Source organism: Chaetodon auriga, chromosome 9 (genome assembly GCF_051107435.1).
Source record: "Chaetodon auriga isolate fChaAug3 chromosome 9, fChaAug3.hap1, whole genome shotgun sequence".
Lineage (NCBI taxonomy): Eukaryota > Metazoa > Chordata > Actinopteri > Chaetodontiformes > Chaetodontidae > Chaetodon > Chaetodon auriga.
This window is the reverse complement of record NC_135082.1, coordinates 10892738-10911849: the sequence shown is the minus strand read 5'-3', so window position 1 is coordinate 10911849 and position 19112 is coordinate 10892738.

Sequence of the window (19112 nt, the reverse complement as noted above, 5' to 3'; positions counted from 1 at the left end):
TCTTTGTTCATGACATTTCACTATACACTTCCTCAAACACTACTGATTTTATTGATTTCCATGCGTTATATTGTCACTGGTTAATTTATGTTTTATTAACTAAATCTTAAATTAATAGCCATGTGTTGTCCTCTCCTCATTGTCCTCCCTTTGAGCCGGGCTGTGACGATTCAGTAGATTTGTATGAAGCTCAGTTGGTTCAGGATATTCTGAATTAATTCAGCATGTTCAGAAGACATTGCCCACTTCACAAGTTTATTTTATTGCAAGTCCTTAACCTAACCATCACCTTCCATATTTGGATTGGAATGAAACTGGTACCTTGAAGTGTCATGCACAACCTTGCCGGCTTGCAATTGTCACCTGACAAAACTAACCTATGGCACTTCATCAAGTGAGCAGGAGAAATGACTGCGTGCTGTAAACAGGGATTTGGGGATTAACTCTCCTTTATGTGGGAAGATAAAAAAACGGGCTGGATTAGAAGAGGAACGATTAATGTTGGGTTGTGCATGGACAAAGACCAATAAATATTCAGTTATAATCCTCCAGTCTATAATCAAGATGACAAACACAAAACCTAAAGTTGGAGGTGGAGGTAGAAGAGGAGGGAAAACGTCAATATAAATCAAGCCGTGGCAGACATAGGACAGCAGTGTCTTTGTGTCTGTTTGTCCCGATATAATTTAGAATGTTTTCCTGGGATATAATTTGATTGTGAGACATTTAGTGTGAGGATAATTTTGTAAAAAAAAAAAAAAAAAAAAAAAAGAGAGAGAAAAAAAGGACATTCTGACAAGTCAACCACCAAGAGGCGATTAAAGGGATAACATGCTTTCAATGAAGGAACAGTTTGACATTTTGGGAAAACTGTTATTCATTGTCTTGTTGAGAGTCAAATGAGATAATGATCGACACCACTCTCACATCAGTACGTTAAATATGAAGCTACAGCCAGTAGCTGGTTAGCTTAGCTTAGCTTAAGGACTGGAAGCAGGGGGAAACAGCTACATTTTAGGATATTAGGAACATGAGCACATTTCCCCAAATGTCAAACCACCCCTTTGATGATGTTCCTGAGCATAGTATCACACACCTGAGCCTTTTTAATAAAGTCTTAATATATTCAGACTTATTCCCCAAAGTACATACAGTACATTACCTCAGAAAGCCAGTCGGAAACTTGTTTTCTACCTTGATTCCACATTCAGGTCAGTATGTAAATGTAGTGTGTGTGTGTGTGTGTGTGTGTGTGTGTGTGTGTGTGTGTGTGTGTGTGTGTGTCAGGGGGAGTTAAACAAAAAAAGCAATCTGTAATTGATTACATTAGTTTAACTTTCTCAACCTATCACTTAAACTCACTACTTATTTACATTGTCCATCAATGTATTCATTGCCTGAAAAGAAGAAATATTAAGTCTAACCCCTTGGTTGTTATTTTCATTACATACCTCAATGGTTATGCCAGAGGCACAATACACGTAAATATGTGTGTGTGCATAATGTAGGACAGCAACAAATACATTTATTTATAGACTGTTGGTAGTTGGATGGTGAGTCCTCAGTCCTTGTCACAGGATTTAAAGAAGCATGGGGGGAGGTGTAAGAGGCAACAGAGCAGTGAAAGCATAAAAGAAAAACACAGGACATTAAATGCAGCATGATTTTAACACTGTCATGAAGTTTAGTTATTACGAACTGAGTCATACATTCACATGTAGTCTGACTAATGAGAAGGGAGGGCAGAGTAATCTTCAGCTAACCGGCAAAGCTGAGCTGGTATGCTGGTGACTTAAGCTGTAAACCCTTGTGATATAGTCATTATAGGGACATTGGTGACATTGTACTAGGCAGCAAATTGAAACAAATGAAACAGTTTTAATGAATGCATGGCCTGGTCTGTTTATAAATGAGAGCAGGGCTGATTCAAGAAGTTAATAAAGAAGGTGCAGGGACAAGAACCAGGATATTATTACCACACTTTCCAGGGGTAAAGTACTGCACTCCTATGATGAAAGTGTGGCATTGATGAAGAGATATTTTGTTCTTATCGTCAAAGATTTATCCTGAACTATTTGGCCAAGACAAAGCAAGAGGAGTTTGTCCTCTGAATACCAAATAGAAGAGTAAAATGAGGATAGATAACCAATTAGTGAGATGGGGAGAGAGAGCAAAAGTCTCCAGAGACTGTTTACTGAAGCGCCCGGGGTTCCTCCTGCTTCCAAATTGCAAGTAATGTGAAGGGGATAGTCCAAAACATGTTCATAGATGTTGCTGCTATGGACCCCTGCTGCCACAAAACAATCCCTCGCTGAGGAAGATTAGGTTTCATTGGAGAATTAAATATCAGACTTGGTTCTTGTTTGCTTTTCTGTTTATCCCCCTCCTCATCCGTCCTCTCCCTCTCTGTCTTTGTGATTCATGGGTTGACCCACATGACATAATAATAATGTCTGGGGGAAAAAAAATAGATCCTTTTGGTTGCTCTCAAATTGGAAGTACATCTGCAACATCAAGCCACAATCTGCATGGAGCTGTTCTAATGAGAATGAATCAATATATTCCTTTATCCTTTAGTCTGTTTCTGCACAACTGAATCAATCTTAAATTGAGGTAGAATTATGTGTGTGTGTGTGTGTGTGTGTGTGTGTGCATGCTTGTGTGTTGGCTCTTTTGCGAATGCATGCACATGTGTGCTGTGAAATTAACAGCTGTGGGCTACAATCATCCACAGTCCAAAGAGACAAAAAAGAAAATCAAACGCATGAAAGAGGAAAAAAAGTGAAAAAGAGGCTTCAGTTGTTCTTTGACTTTTCTGCCTCAAAGCCAGTGACCCCAATCCCAGTTGCCAAAAGATGGGAAGCACATCAGTCATACTGTCCCTCATTTGTAAAGTCCTCATTATCCCTAATTCGCTTTAAATTTCCTCTCACCCTGGACACTGCCGTCAGCGCCATTTCTGGCTGTATTGATAATGCCAGATTGCAGTCAGCGATATTAAAACAGTCCCTAAACTGCTCTTTAGTGACCTTTTATCTTGTCAACGATTTTGACATTTTGTTGCGATGAACCAGAAGTGGCTGTCGAATGGCAGCATTGACATGGCAAATGCAAACGACATGTGAAGACAGTGATGTACTGTAAGTGACAGGTATGGATATGATCTCCCTTCTATAAAGGACAGAAGAGCCCTAAAGGAGTACATGTGGAGAAATGGGAGGAACATGCAGAATAGCAGAGGAAAGGAAGCATGACCATTATTGATATTGGTAGCACTGGGCGTGAGAGTGATGGTATTTGAGAATCGCTCAGGCGTCAGGCCGTTCACCTCTAATGTTGGAGATGATTGCACACTAATTGAAGTAGTTTAGTGCTGCTGCTAATCATGGTTAAAGAGTCCGTCCTATTGTCACCTTGGGCTGGATGTCATGTGGACTTGATGACACTAGCACCTTTAAATCAAGCTGCACAAGTGAAAAATGACGGTCGGCATGATACAATAGGACAGTCTACCACTCTGAAGGGCATTTGGCTGTCAGTCGGCAGAGTGTACCGTAGTGGGTTATTCAGGTGAAATACATAGTGTTAGAAGAGAAATGCTCCCTTATTAGCAGAAGGGGCATATTAGACAAATTCACTTATAGTGAAGCTCAGAAGCAGTTATTATGGCGCCCAGTAGCTCACCTGGAAGAGTGCGTACCATGTTTTAAGGCTGAGGCTTCATTCACACTAAAGCGTTTTCGCTTTGCTACGTTAATGCCTGGCGTCCATGCTACTCTGGCATTTTAGAGCCCCTAAAACAGAGACTCCTGGAAATACTGCTGACCCTGTTTTACTTTGAAAACTGCCCGTTATGTTTTAGTGTGGATGGGCAGAAAAGGAGACTTTTGGAAAGGACAGAGTTTTCCATAAGCACTGGCGCCGTCACCTTTTATTGCGGCAGTTGGGTTCACAGACGATCCTGCCGTCCTCTGTCTGCTGATGAGCATCAGAGCGTACCTGTCAACATTAGGATTTTCTGGCACCCTGCCCTGGCCATTACACCACCCATAGCACTCCAAGTACCACATACACCTTACGTTTAGACAAGGGTGCACACAGAGGAATCATCACCAGGCGACCACTTGCTTTAGAATATGAGACCCACAAGGATTGAGTCATTTACTTTCTACTATTAGTAAGTGATGTAGTAATGCTGTGAACATCCCTGCATGATAGAAATGAAAACACAAAAGATAAATTCAGCATTTAGTTTAATTATGTATTACTTGATGGACATGTACACATCAGTCACACATTAAACTTCGGTTGTGATTTTAGAGAGGCTACAGGCCAGAGAGACAAATGTAGAAGAGGGTGATTATGAAAATGGATGGCAGAGATTGGTGGAGCATGTTTCTGTGTCTCATGGGTGCGCTTATGATTGGCAGATTTGTCACTTTTCCCTCCGTGTGATCCACTAAAATCTGTGAGGTATATTTTATAAAAAGCATGACGTTAACTTTTGTTGCTCTTCATTAAGTATGGGTAAGCATGAGATACTTGCACAACGTTTAGCCTTTTGGCAGGTATTCCATCCCTCTCGTGTTCATCCCTCTTCTTCTTCTTCTTTTTCCTTTTATTGGTGGTTGCCATTTGCCTCCCATCCGTGTTTTTTTAAAGGTTAAAAATACGGGACATTTACGGGAAATATTTTACGGGAAGGGAAAACTGGAGGGTTGACAGGTATGTGTCACACAGGGTTCCCCATATATGAATTTATTTGTGGCAGCCCACCACAATATCAACATTGCCCGCCACATATTGATTTCTTGATTGATTATGATTTTCAGAGCTGTGCGCTCTACTCTCGCTCCCACTCTCACAAGCACATGACAGAGTTTGGACTTTACTTGGGTGGGCCTCCCAGATATATATATTGATATATTAAAGGCCGATGAAGTGTATCTGGCACTCCATTTTATCATTTTTATTTTAATTCTTTTATCCACCCAAGAGAACAATGACATCCTAGATTGATTAACTTGTGGACAGTCTCTCCTCGCTCTGCCCCTCCTGTCTGCTCATGCTTTCCAGAGAAACAGAGAGTCATTTTCTGGAAGTACATCCCTCTTGTAAATGCAATGATGGTGGTGTGACGTCTCCAGTTTAATGCAGGCTTACTTATGTTGCTGTGTTGTAAAAGCTTGAGAGTGCATCTGGTTGATGCCAGATCATGTGGATAGTTCCCTGTGCAATGAGTTTATCAATGAAATTGTGGTTCCTGAGGAATGATGAGAGAACTTTGGAATGGCCAGATCGGCCCTCGTCTGCATTGGTCTGCATGTGGAAGGAGCAATAACAAAAATGACTTGTGGATGTTCTTACAAAGGTAGTATAGACATTGTATTACCTAAGTGACAAGAGAAGACTGTGGAAAACCACTAAGGCATTTGGACTATCCCAACAAATAGTTTCAGACAAGTTTGTAAGGCCATCAACATCTTCCTGGGTCCTTACTACATCAAAACACTGAGCACAGAACCTAAAGTGAAAGATCTTGTCGTCAGCTTCTACCAAAAACACGGCATGTCACAGTGCTTTGGAGCAATTGACTGCACACACATCAAAGTAAAACAACAGCTAGCTAAATCCAGGGACTCCGTCAACAGAAGCATGCAAGCATGATGTGACTATAAGTATTGTTTCATGGGTGTTGTTTTAAAATGGCCAGATAGTGTGCACAATGTGCACATTTTTCAGCAACTTGGAACTGTGTGACAACCTAAAAGATGGAAGTAGTGAATAGCGACATGGTCCCTGTCAACGGTTTATTATTATATATGATGTTTTTGGATTCATATTACTGCTGCATTGATATGTATGTTGCAATTTATTGCTGTAGATGTTGAAGATGGAGCTTATTTTACCTACTTTATATACTGTTGGGTCGTTAAATCAACAGCAATGCATCATATTCTATATTATCTTCATATGTTTTTAGAATTTCTGTCCTTTAGCACATATTGCTAAAAAGTCAATTTTGTAATGAGCTCAGAAAAATGGCCCCGTTTTCAGCTTTGTGACTGTGCATTTTCCAGCTAATCCAAGAGGGTTTTTAAATAGTTTATTAAGCTTAATAAGAAGGAGGATTTTCTCTACACATAAAGGCAATATAATGTCTGTACATGGTTTTCAGTGGCCAGCAACAGTATGGAAAATTTTAATCTGAAAAGCAATTAGTAACTAAAGCTGTCAGACGAATGTTATGAGGTAAAAAGTCCAATATATCCCTCTGACTGTGTGTTAAGATGAAAATACAGTGATGGAAAAGAAAGACAAATGCACAATGCTACGTGTTAATAAAGTATTATACAAGAGGACTCTCTGAAGAGCAGAAAACTTTCTCTGCCTCATCACTTTTGTGCTATTTTCAGGAATTATTATCTGTTGCCTTTTGACCAGTCGTGGTTCCTGTAACATATAATGGAAAGTAAAAATAACTACGTAGAAATATGAAAGCAAGTGTCCACCATAAAGCAAGTGTGATAAAACCAAACAGGACAAAAACTTTGCATATGTGTGTGTGTGAGAGAGAGAGAGAGAGAGTGTGTGAGTGAGTGGCAGTACTGTAATCTTTGTACTGTAATCTCCGTTCAGTGCGTTCAGTTGAGTGTAGCTGTATAATTTGCCTGTATATGGTTTTTCACTGTTTTGTTGACATTGTGGATATGTCCATATATATGTAGTATTGATATCAACTCAAAGATAGTCATCATGATGGTGAGTCCTCCTCGTCCTCTTACACGCTCTGCCTAGGCGCCATCCCTCGCCTAAACCAAGTGGTGTATTTCCAGTAAGTGAGAATGTGTCTGACAGGGACAAATGTGCTGCATGTGTTAAAAGGCAACTCAGGACAATGTACAGACCTGATTCTGCAGACATTGTCTCGAGTTCATATGAGAAACTGGCTTTAGCATCTCTGCTATATATTCAGGGTGACTTAGCAATCCAGCTGCTTCACAAGGTCATTATGATTTGAGCAGCAAGCCTGCTTACTGTGCTGTCACATGACCTGAGAGCGACAGTTGTTAGTTAGACTGTTTTGAGTCTTTACTTTTTAACTCAAGTGTTGTCTCATGTGAGGCAGTTATTTTTGTTTGTATGGAAGCTCCAAATAAAAGAAAAAATACTTGAATGTCATGAAATATGGTACATTATGGCTATTTTACGTTTATGTTATGTATTTTACATTTTTTTTATTAAATTTACAGAACAGTTACCATATCATGATATATACCATATTGTGATATAAAATGACATTTTGGCCATATTGCCCACCCCTAATGAGTGGTACCTGAACTCACTGCTCACTTGCTGCACCAACAGTTCGATAGTAGAGTTCAGACATTCCATCATAGATGACCACCAGCCTATTGTCTGCGCAAACTCGTTGTCAGGCGCCTCTAATTGGTAAAGGGGCCATGTCTTAATGTCCAGAGCCAATGTCCGATGGAATCCATGGAGAGTTCTCTCTTGAGTTTCTTTTGCCTGTAGCTACCCAGGATATCGTTGAGTCTCTGAAACCTCTGCAACCCTATCCCCACCCAACACTAACCATGTCAGGCAAGCTGGTGATTGATTCCCTGGCCTCCACTGGCCTTCTGTCTCCAGTCCTCCCAAAATGGACTCATGGAGTTCAAAATAGAGCAGGACTACTCGGCCATGGCCATTTTTTCTACCTGCATCAACATCGTGGATGAAATAATTAAAAACTTGGTTATGGTATGGAACAATAATGGTCATGTTTTGTTGACCCATCCCTCAACTTTGTCCCCCCTATGCAGACTTTGTCGCTCTATAATACCATCATCTGACTTATTTCTCCAACTGCAAGAGTTCTCCGTCGTTGAACATTCACATCGTTTTGGGGAACTTGCTGAAACAACTAATGCTGTTGTTCTTCACGGGAGGACTAACCCAACGTGCAGATGGTTTATCACATAGAACCATCTGGGAAGTCGTCTATGGAAACTGATTGGAAAAGGCTTTTCTATTACAGACTAACTTCAACCAATCAACCAAATTGCTGAAGTCAGTCGGAAGAAGAGCAAAAGAATTCCTTTCCACTAGTGAACAGTTGCCCTGTTGTAGTTTCACATGGGTGGCTGATTGGTCTGAATGACTGTGGCTCAGCCACTAGCATAGCATAGCTTGAAGCCTGGCAAGATGGACTCTGGCGGTGATCTCGTTCAATTTCATGATCTCACGAATCTGGCTGCCTCACAAAGTAATGGTAGACACTCCCAGTTTGAAAGAAATGAGGGTTTACTAGGCAGAGAGGCTCTGACAGAAGGCTCTGTTCAGTTGGATTATGGGAACTGTAGGATCCAGGGTTTTTGGAGATGGCTTTTTTTGGACTAAAAGTCGAGATGTCTCGATCTCGACTGCTGAAATTTTAATTGTCTTTTCCTTTTAGTTCTGAACGATCCTGCTTGTCGGACAAATTAAACTACATTTAAATCAAACTAAGACTACTTTAGAGAATGAGTGGGCCATTGTACAGAAATTTAGATTGAGTCAATTGTTACACAATATTTGGCTTGTAGTCTCCACTAGTATCTAGACAAACTGTTAAATGTTTTTTTTTTATATAATAACCTAATAAGTGATGTGAACATTATGAGAATATTATAACTGTTTATGTTTATTGTCCAGCTGCAACAGAGCTCCATTTCTTTCGCTTGCAGAGCTAATTGGGGGAAAAAAAAAAGACTCAGCTGAACTTTAACGCTGGGCCTCAGTTCACTTCAGAGCAGCCAGTGTAAGTGGGGCACTGTGAGATGTGGATTGAGAAATCACGTGTCTTTTGTACTGTGATGAGGTGCTGTGAGAGCAGGAAATAGGGGTTGCTGGTCAGCCTGACTCCTTCACTTGCAGTAACCCCAATTCACAATATTATTACAGTTAAGGTCAGACAGAACAGAATGAAGGAGGAGAGGAGGCAAACGACCAGACAACGAGCATGTGAAGGAGCCAGACAGCGATTTAACGATAAATAAAGAGAGACAAAGCGAGATGGTGCATTGGTGTGTGCGTGTGCGCCATTCAAATCATCCAATAACTTCATGGTGACAAAAATTGAATGAAGGGTGTAGTGATGCAGACCTTGCTCTTTTAACTGGTTTTGATGTTGTTCTGTGGACCAGAAACCTCCAGGAACAAGAGGCTGTCTCTCCTTGTCACAGTGAATATATACCACCTACTTCCAGCCTGCCTGCCATGCTTGTTGCTCCTTACTCCATGTCCTCATGCAGTTTCCAATAGCAACCAGCTGAACTAAAAGAGATTTTTCAGTTGACAGATTATTATGAAAGATATCTTTTCTCCCTTCTACTGCCTCTACCTCTGTAGATCATTGCGGAAGATGCTGCACATTTGTACTCCCGAGCTCGCCGCGTTTCATCGTGAGGAGAGAGCGCGGGGGGTGGAGAGGAAGGGAGAGGGAAGGGCAGGCTGTTGCACATGTCTGTTGCCATGGGGATTCTGGCGCAGTGACTATGCAGTAATGCGGCTGCGGGAATGGAGGATTTGTTTTCGCAAGGGAGGCTCCGGCGAAAAATGGAGTGTGCATGAGCTGGAGCCTCAGCCACCAATTATGTGGCAGGGGCATTTATTTTAGAGAGAGAGTTAGCGAGGCTTTACTTAGACCGGGAGCAAGGTGCTGCCTCAGAGACCTTTGATGTTTTCATACTACCTCACCATTCAGATTAAATTAAGGATCGGCCACCACACGAATGGTTAGGAGGAAAATCCATTTCAATAAGGGGAAGACAATGGAGAGCTAATGGAGGCTTCATAATTGCATGTTCCCAAGATAAACGTGTTAATCAAATACAAAGCCTGCATAGAAAACAGTAATTTACTGTTCGAGAAGACGAAGCTGCCTGGAATATTGCCGATATAATCACCAGCACAGACAAATTAATTTTAATTAATAATAAATAAACTCTGTCCTTAATTTGCATATTATGAAAGTCAACACTCAGGCCCATGTAATATTGGAAATGGCCTCAACCCTTTTGATGTATGTACTTCTTCACTGTATGAAATATTTTAGATTTGATGATGACAAAACTAATCTTTATATGACAATTGTCAGTATTACACAGTTAAACGAAATCAATTATCATAGATTTACTAAGGAATACAGAGTAATCGACAATTCTGGGGTCTCATTGCTTCAGCCTACCTCTATTTTGACAGTTCAAGCAGGGAAAAGAACCAAAGACAAACAGGTTAACTGGTAAATTTAAGAAAAGGGTTCAAGCATTTTGTGGATTTAAAGATCTTTCATGTCATATTAGGGAAAGTGGTTGCTATTAGTTACACCTACACTGTTGCAAAAGTTTGTACCCCTCAGTGAGACTTTGCACAATTTGTTTTGCTAAAAAAAAAAAAACTGTACATCATATTCAACCCTGGGCTGTGAATTTCCAAAAGTCCAATTCGATCCCCTTAAGATACCTTACAGGCTTTTGTTGACTAGAGGAGGAATTACTACAACTTTTATGGCAAACATTCAAAAACCTCTGGGTGCAACTTGAATATGAGCAGAATAAGATATGAAGTTTTTTCTATATTGACCATAAGAAGAGAGCACTGCACTTACTTATAGTTATATGAGTTATACTGTAAATACAGGAAGGAAATACAACATATTGTTAATTCCCACTAAACATAATATAGTTTAATCTATGACAGTGCAGCATATTTTCTGTACTCATGTACTGTTTACTACAGCTTCCTGATAAATGTCAGATGGGTAAAAAGTAAAATATTTCCTGCACAATTTTAATGCAATACAAGTATCAAGTAGTATGAATTGGAAATAGTGAATTTAAGTACAAGTATTTGTACTTAAGAACAGTACTTGAATAAATTCCACCACTGAATGTAAGTGTGTATTTATTGCTCATTCCTCCGTAAATTAATTGGCAGTGGTACCAAGGAGAATCTATTTCTGTTCAGCTCACAGATGACATCCACATGGACTTAAAAAATGACTTTTCTGCTCTGTTTAACAGCTACATTTGGGCGTGCGGGTAGCCAAGTGGTAAAGACACATAGCATGTAATTGCAACATCCTTGGTTTGATTCATGGCTGGGGACCTTTGTTGCATGCAATTTCCCCTCTCCCTCTCCTCATGTGTACTTTCTGCTTATGAAGAGTCAAAAGTACACCAAAAAAAATAGATGAAAATTGGAAATAGTGGGTAGAAGAACAACTATTCTTGTATAATATCTCATTTTGTCAGTGTTCAGTCATTGTTCCTTTATAAAATCTCTTTTTGTATGCAGTGTCTTACAGCTGGAGTTGGTCATGTTGGAGAAACCAGCAAAAGAAAGCTAGATTTTGAAAATACCGCCCCCCCCCCCCCCATATATTTTTCACTTCTGTTTAAGAATCCCCTGAAAAACTTTTTACGTGCAGCACACGTATTATTACACATATTACAGCGTATTAACCATGAAAGGTGTTTTTCTTCTCGACCTATTAAAAAGTGGTAAGCCATATCGACCACACCATTGCAAGTGATTAGCACAAGACATTAGTTGCTAGAAACCTCTGGTTAGTTACTGATAATAACAAAGTAAATTAAGATTTATTCACCATTCATCCTCATTATTATTACTATTACATTCTGCTCAGATTAGGCTCGCATTCTCTTAATTTGTCTTTTCCTTCCATTAAAAAACACTGCCTGCTGTGGATGAGCATCCAGGCAAGGTAACAAAAGGACAGAGGGAAAGCAGAATGTGGCTGTGAGCTCACGGCGGTGTTATTCAATGAGTTTGTGATTATGCGTTAAGGCGTAAATAATGGAAAAGAGATGACATCAGCTACCGTGTTGCGACAAATACACTACCTAGCTGGAGTTCCTTTGTCATAATTCATCTGAACATAGAACACGTGTAAGCATGATTCATAATACATTGATATGTCAAGGTGGGGAGAAGACTTTCAAAGAGAATGCCACAAAATGAATTTCATAAATGTGAACTTTAACATCTCATTTCCTCCTGTTTAGTATTGTCTGATGTTGCGTCAAGGCACAGCAGTCACTTCCTATTGTGAATATGGTCTGTTTATCATGAATTATCAATGGGACACTGTCTCATCACTTTGTTGTCATGAAATAGATAATGTACGGGAACGCTGCAGTTCAAATGCTGCACTCCCCTCACGGGCTAAAAACTTGTAGGATCATCATGATGTTCATTCAGATGCACTCTTACACAGACGCCGTTAGACCGCAGTAATCCGAATTTTCCAAAATACCTGATATTTTGTGACTGAATTACCATGCAATCCACATGTGGCCTGTAAACACGGCTGCATTTCATTTAAGTGTCTGCGCACTTTATCGTCTTCCTCCCACCGCTCCCCACATGCCTCATGTATTCATTGTGGCTGGTGTGGATCTAGATGAGGTTGAATTCATATCCCAAAACAAACTCTGGAGGATTTCATTACAATGTGAGCACAAAAAAAAAACAAAAAAAACACCTTTGCCATTTGAATGACACCGTTATCTGAAGTATATTGTCGTACGCCATGACTGCAAAATCCAATATTTGTACATGAACACCTGACTTTTTTTGACACATCAGGCCTCTCTCACCATAATGAGATGATAAAAGCCTCATGTAATTGTCAAGTGCAACGGAGGTTTAGATACACTGTGTCCACAGCAGACCTGCGACAACAGATCTCATGAAACCATTTACTGCAGTATGGTCAGACCTTCAATCTGTATGACGTTCTCTCATGAGCTCTTAGAATGACACAAGCTATTAGGTTCACCGTTTCTGATATGACGGATGTCAGTGAAGAGGGATTTAGTCTGCACATTTCCTTTGAGTACCCTTGCAGACCACGAGAGGAGAGAATAGATGTGTAGACATAGAGACAGTTGCGTACCAGGTCTGCACTGCAATGTCATTGCCGTAAACTGCTTTAAGGCAGAAAGGGAACTAAACAGTTAAAAAACTAAATAGCTAAAATGCTACCAAAGGATTCAGAAAGCAAAAAAAAAAAAGAGTCAATATGTGAGCAATTATCTATTTTACAAGGTTTTTTTTATTTGTTTATTTATTTTTTTGAGAAACAGCTCAGGAGACACCAAATGTGTCACTAATGAAGCCAATTAAAACTTTTCATCAAAGTCTCTAAAGAGGCTTTGATACTGAGACCGACGAGTTGAACTATGAGTTAGATATTGCGAGAGTAAATTACAGTGCTTGTGTTTCTGACCTAAAAAGAGCATGCAATCTATTTTTGCTGTCAATTGAACATCAAGAACACAACAAACAATAAACATATGCTATCCCTATGGAGCTGATCCTTTGGGAGGCAGAGGCTAATTGCCTTTAGAGTTGCACCTCTCTGGGGCAAATGTAATCGACGAGGGAGTTTGAGTTTTGTCCCTGCGACAAAGAAAATCTGCCTATGAAAGCTTTGTAATTGGCTATAGAAATGTAGCCTCTGTTTCCTACTGGGAATGCACATCATCGTCAATCAGAAGTTCATAATGAGTGGGGTCATCGGGACATACATATCTCGCTCTTCTGCCTTAAGCAATTCCTCGCTCCTTTTGTGGCTTTCATTAACATTCATTAAAATCTTTGCATAAGCCACAATGACACATGCCTGACCCTTCCCCACTGCTGTAACCTTGAGGAAAAAGTGAGCCAAATATTATCATTTCATTATTATGATTGAATTATGAATGACTACACTAAACAAGCAGCCAATAGCAAGAATAATAATGATACGTTTCATGTCAATACACAGACAACATTCAGATTAACACAGGCCTGGTGTCACCGCTTCAGATGGACTCAGACTAGTAAATATGCATTATGAGCTGCAAGTCTCTAATGTCACAATAGCATTTACAAGTAGGACTGTTATTAGTATTCATGAACTCACAGTTAACTTCCATACTTGTCCACAAATATCTTCAGTTCTGAACCTGTTACACTCAGCGTGTCTACGACTACATTTCACAGTTCCTTTAAATGCACTGCCACAAGCTGGCATTCCTGTGCTTGCCATTTTTCTCTGTTCTGCTGCATTATAATCTGCAAATTTGTGTCTGTTTCAGAATTGGACAAAGTTCAATTTAGCTTGACTCTCAGCCAATTAGTAGAGAAGGATGATACAACAAGCACAATGCCAATATTGCTCATGCTTTTATTTTAATGACATTATGCCCATCAGAAGTGGAATATTTGGCTTCTTTGATGAATGTAGTTTTTTGCTCGTGGAGCCGTTTATAGTTGTTGTGATGATGCTGAAGCACACTGTAACGTGAGTGCATCCGTTATGCTGCACTGCACTTCAAGCCAAGATCTGAAGCATTTTCGTGTCCCGCGTATCGTGCAGGAAAAGGAGAGGACACGAGTTAAGCCCCAAACCCCATGAAATCAATATTTGTGCTGTCACAACTGTGCCTGATGTTGAGAGTTATTGTTCCTTTGTTTAGTCATTTATTCTTCATTTAACAGTGGTTACTTCTGACTGCCTGCTCTCAGTTTTACACAACAACACTAAACACTCAGCTATGGCTGCTACCTACCAACAACACACTCACTGATTAAACTCTTTATAGACATGCATAGAAACTGTGTGCATATTCTTTACCGAAGCCAGATTGTTACATTCAAACCTAATAGATCACACTCATTATGGTTACATAATATTTAAGCTTTGTCCACAATAAGCTTTGCATGATGTTCATACTGCCTGTATGCCCAGGATCTGCAGGCGTATACTGTCAGACCATTGTTTCTTTGACTCAAGACAACTGTTTTGTCTCTTTGTTTCTTGTAGTAGAAATACAGCGTGACATGACAGGAGGAACATTAACAGGTGTGGTGAAGTGTTGTCCTCCCTCAGGGGCCCTTAGGGGTTGCTCTGAGGAGCACTAACAGTGTGTGTGTGTTTACTGCTCCACTGGACAGCTCATATAATGGTAATATTTTTTAGCTTTTTGAATGAAACGGGATGCTCCATGTATTTTTTTACAGAGCTTGACATGGTACATGAAGTAAACTAATGCCCTGAGAAAATCAGTTTAGTTTTTATTATTTATTCACTCTAAGACAGAACTACAGGTAATTTTGTCCCAGCATAATGCTTCTTTCTAACACACAACATGACCTGCAGACTGTAAAGCTTATTTATTACACTAAGCCACTTTAATTTGGGTCTATTAGAATCTATTATTTACATCCTGGATGAATAAAGTCTGTTGGCTACTGGTAAATGAAAATACATTTTTCATGCAGTCCTGCTGTATAATAAAGAGTACACCTTCATAATGCAAAAAAAATAATCTATAATAAATTTCAAGCTTAGTCATTATTTTCCATGCACAAGGAAATACAATTGATTAAATCGCTTTAAACAGAATACTGTAAATAAGCCAATTAGAAAGTGGAGGAGAGACTACTTACTCATTTTCAAGTTAATCATTGGAAAGACTGTTTTGTCCTTGGTTCACTGTTCAGGAGTGTGTGTGTGTGTGTGTGTGTGTGTGTGTGTGTGTGTGTGTGTGTGTGTGTGTGTGTGGAGGCTGCTGGCTCTCAATTGTTCACTGAAAGCTTATTGATCTGAAATAATGTTGACTAGATATGCAGAAAGTTGATCAGTTCTTTGCTGTATGTGACTGTTTTTAATTAGCCCTCCTTTTTAGTGTGTCCCCACCAGTTTTAGCTGTGTGTGAACAACTGCTTGCATTGGCAATATTACCGTGCCAATCTTACTCCTATGTCCTCAAACTGAAGCCCGCAGTTCTTTGCATTGCACCAGGTTATATTAGGACAGACTGCTCTCAGATTGTCACAACTGAGAGTGTCCCAGTTGAGCTTCATGCAGAGCTCACAGCTCAAAGATGACTACTCAACTTTAATGAGGCGCAGTTATTAGATACTTGCCAATAATCTGCCTCCGAAATCCTGCAGACAAAAGCCTTGTTTCTGTGGCACAGTCAGATAATGGAAGACAGCGAGCCAAAAACATGACTTTGAGTAAACTAGCGAAAACTAGCTGGGTGCTTGTCTCAAGCTTGCCACTTGTTTTCTGTGAAGCAGATCACTAAAACAGCTCATAAACCAAAAGCATATCAATTGCTCATTCATGATTTCCAGTCTCCTCTTGAAGAAAGCTAATCACAGTGTCGCACAAATAACAAAAGCATAGATGATTATTCATTGAAGGCTATTTTTGGTAATGCGGCATAGAAAAAACAATATCTTGTTCTAGACCATCAGTTTTTGACAAGTCGACGGCTGAAAAAGACAGACGCTCTCCACACACTGTGTACTTCAGGGCAGGAGGTGCTGAAAAATATAAGAGGAATGCAAATGTTGTCAAGAATAGTTTTCTATCATCAAAAAGTTGTACATACAGGAGCTTCAGTCAAGTCAGCAGCCCAGCACTGAGTGGTGTATCCACCTGTGTATGAACAGGCATAATTATATCCGACATGAAATAAATGTATTGAAATACAGAAATTACTGACTGTCCTATTTCATTTATCTCCTCATTTATATCATTCATTCACGCTTAACTTCTGGTACTTGTGACAGCACCCAGCAGGCAGCATTACGCTCATTTGTTTAGTTCAAATTTATGCAATACACAGTCAGTCTGTAATAATTTCTGCTCAGCACACAAAAATACGAGTTCACAAAGTAAAATTGGCTCAGGAAGAAGGATGGACTCATGAGATGTGATGAACTTGCGCCCGCCAGTCCACCAGGAACACTCCCACTACTCCAGATGGCTAGTCCTCCCATGGCTCCCTCAGGAGCCCCCACCCCCACCACCCCACCACTCTGGCTCAGGCGACACAACAATTAGCCTTTCCACATAGCCTCAGCTGCTAAAATTACATTCACCGGCCGGATGCAAATAAAGGGATGTGAATTGGATTATGACTGGAGCTTCTTGAAATTAGTCTCCACCATAACGAGCCAGTCTCAGTTGAAATTATTCAAACAAATGACTGGTCAAGCCATCAATTAGTTGATTATGAGAAAAATAATCATCAAGGTCAGTTAGGGCACAAATATTTTTCCAGCTTTTCTTCTGTAAAGTATTTGCTGATTTTCTCTGTTTTATATCAGTGTAAATTGGGAAATTCTGGTGCCCATTTGTCACTGTTGTTTTATTGACTCACTGATTTATCAGTTAAGATAAAAAGTCAACAGATTGTGCAGTGATGAAAATCCCAGTTTCTGCCTTGATCACCACAGAACTTCAGAACTACAGGTCCATGATTAACAGGTTTAGTGAAGATTTGCCTTATGAGCGCTTGCTGTACAGTCTGTACCCTGAGACTGACATTCAGAGGAACTTTAAGATCTTACACATGCAGTTCTGCTGTCGAGGACATCCTCTCAAACACATAATATTGGAACAGTGGTGGAGAGTAACTCAGTACATTTACTTACAATACTACTTGCAATTTTCAGTCCAATTTTTACATACTTGCACTTGACTCATTGTCATTGAATAACATATAAATTATTTAAGATTAGCTACAATATTAAAATGCTGCTTACGCATGAATACAACAGTAATACACATTCACTTATAAATACTTATATTATGCACTCTGACAGGTACCATTCTGCAAAATCAGTACTTTTATTTATCTTTTTTTTTTGTTCATATTTTCTTACTTTTACTCAGTAAGTACAATTATGAATTCATGAATGAGTTTAGAGTAATGGAGTACTTTGCTGTATACTGTAGCATTAATAGCACAAGCTGAAGATGGGAGACAGAATAACATGTACACCTCCTGAAAATGCTGAATGAAATGGTAACTACATTACCTTTGCAAGCACTCACCCTTTAAACAGTATTATAGACCATAGTGACGATTTACTCTGATTTACTTTGACTGACATGAAGCAGCTGATGCAATTCAGAGAGCAAAATCACCTCCATTAGTATATTGGTTAAGAGAAGGTTTAATATACCAAGGTCATATTTAAAATAAAGAAATAAAGAAGGCACAGCTGTCACACTCAGTATACATCCAGTATCCAGTATATATGGCTTTGAGAAATGCTGCTAATTAGCATGAAACCCTTGACCTCTCTTTGCTCAGTGTTTGAAATAGTGATTTAAATACTTTAAAGTGATTTTCCAATGATGTCTTTACATTACTTTATCCATGCTCTGTATATTGCCTGACAATTGTTGAGATTTCTTCAAGTCATTTATAGCGCAGAATAACAAGGGCACAGTAGAGGGCTTCCTCTGGGCTATGCTATTGATCTATGTGTATGCAGAAACAACACTAAATGAATCTGGTGAGGCAGTAATCAGTGTGGCAATGACTATGTTCTGAGCAAAAAAGGGGATCTGTATTCCCATAGGACACATTTTATGCCCATAGAAGGGTTTCAGATTTCTCAAAGGCTGGATCAGTGCTGGAGCAAGAAGCCTTTTGGTTCAGACCTGGCAAAAGAGTGCGGACCAACTAATTACACTGAAAATAATCATTTCAGTGTAAAGGTTTAACAGAAACTTTTGCTCAATGATAGTTTGAAAGGAAAGTTCAGTATTTTGTCATCTGAAATATGCAGTCTCAGAACCGCACTCCTTTTATGTGGCACATAAACCTAACTTTGCCAGTTTTCATTAATTCATCTGCAGACACCCATTTTCTGTAATGTGCCCGTTTATCTTATCACATCACGTATTCTGCTGGAGTGAAGCCAAGTTGTTACCAAAGAGCATTATTAACCTCTCCTTTAACCTTTTCTCACTTCAGTCATTACATGTTTAAACTCGAGCCCAACTTCCCGTATTTTCACGTACATTGTGCATCTTTCCTCATCAATATTTCGAGATAATGGTCTTGTAACAGTATCTCATTACATAAAAACTTCAAATTTCACATTTGTATGCATATTGCATGAAAGCACGCTTAGACAGAAAATTTGGCTGTCCTGTGCTTACAGGAAATACATGGAAGGAACTGCAAATATATATGCTGTAAGCTCTACAGTAAGTGGAAATTATAGCATAACTAAAGCTGCTGTAA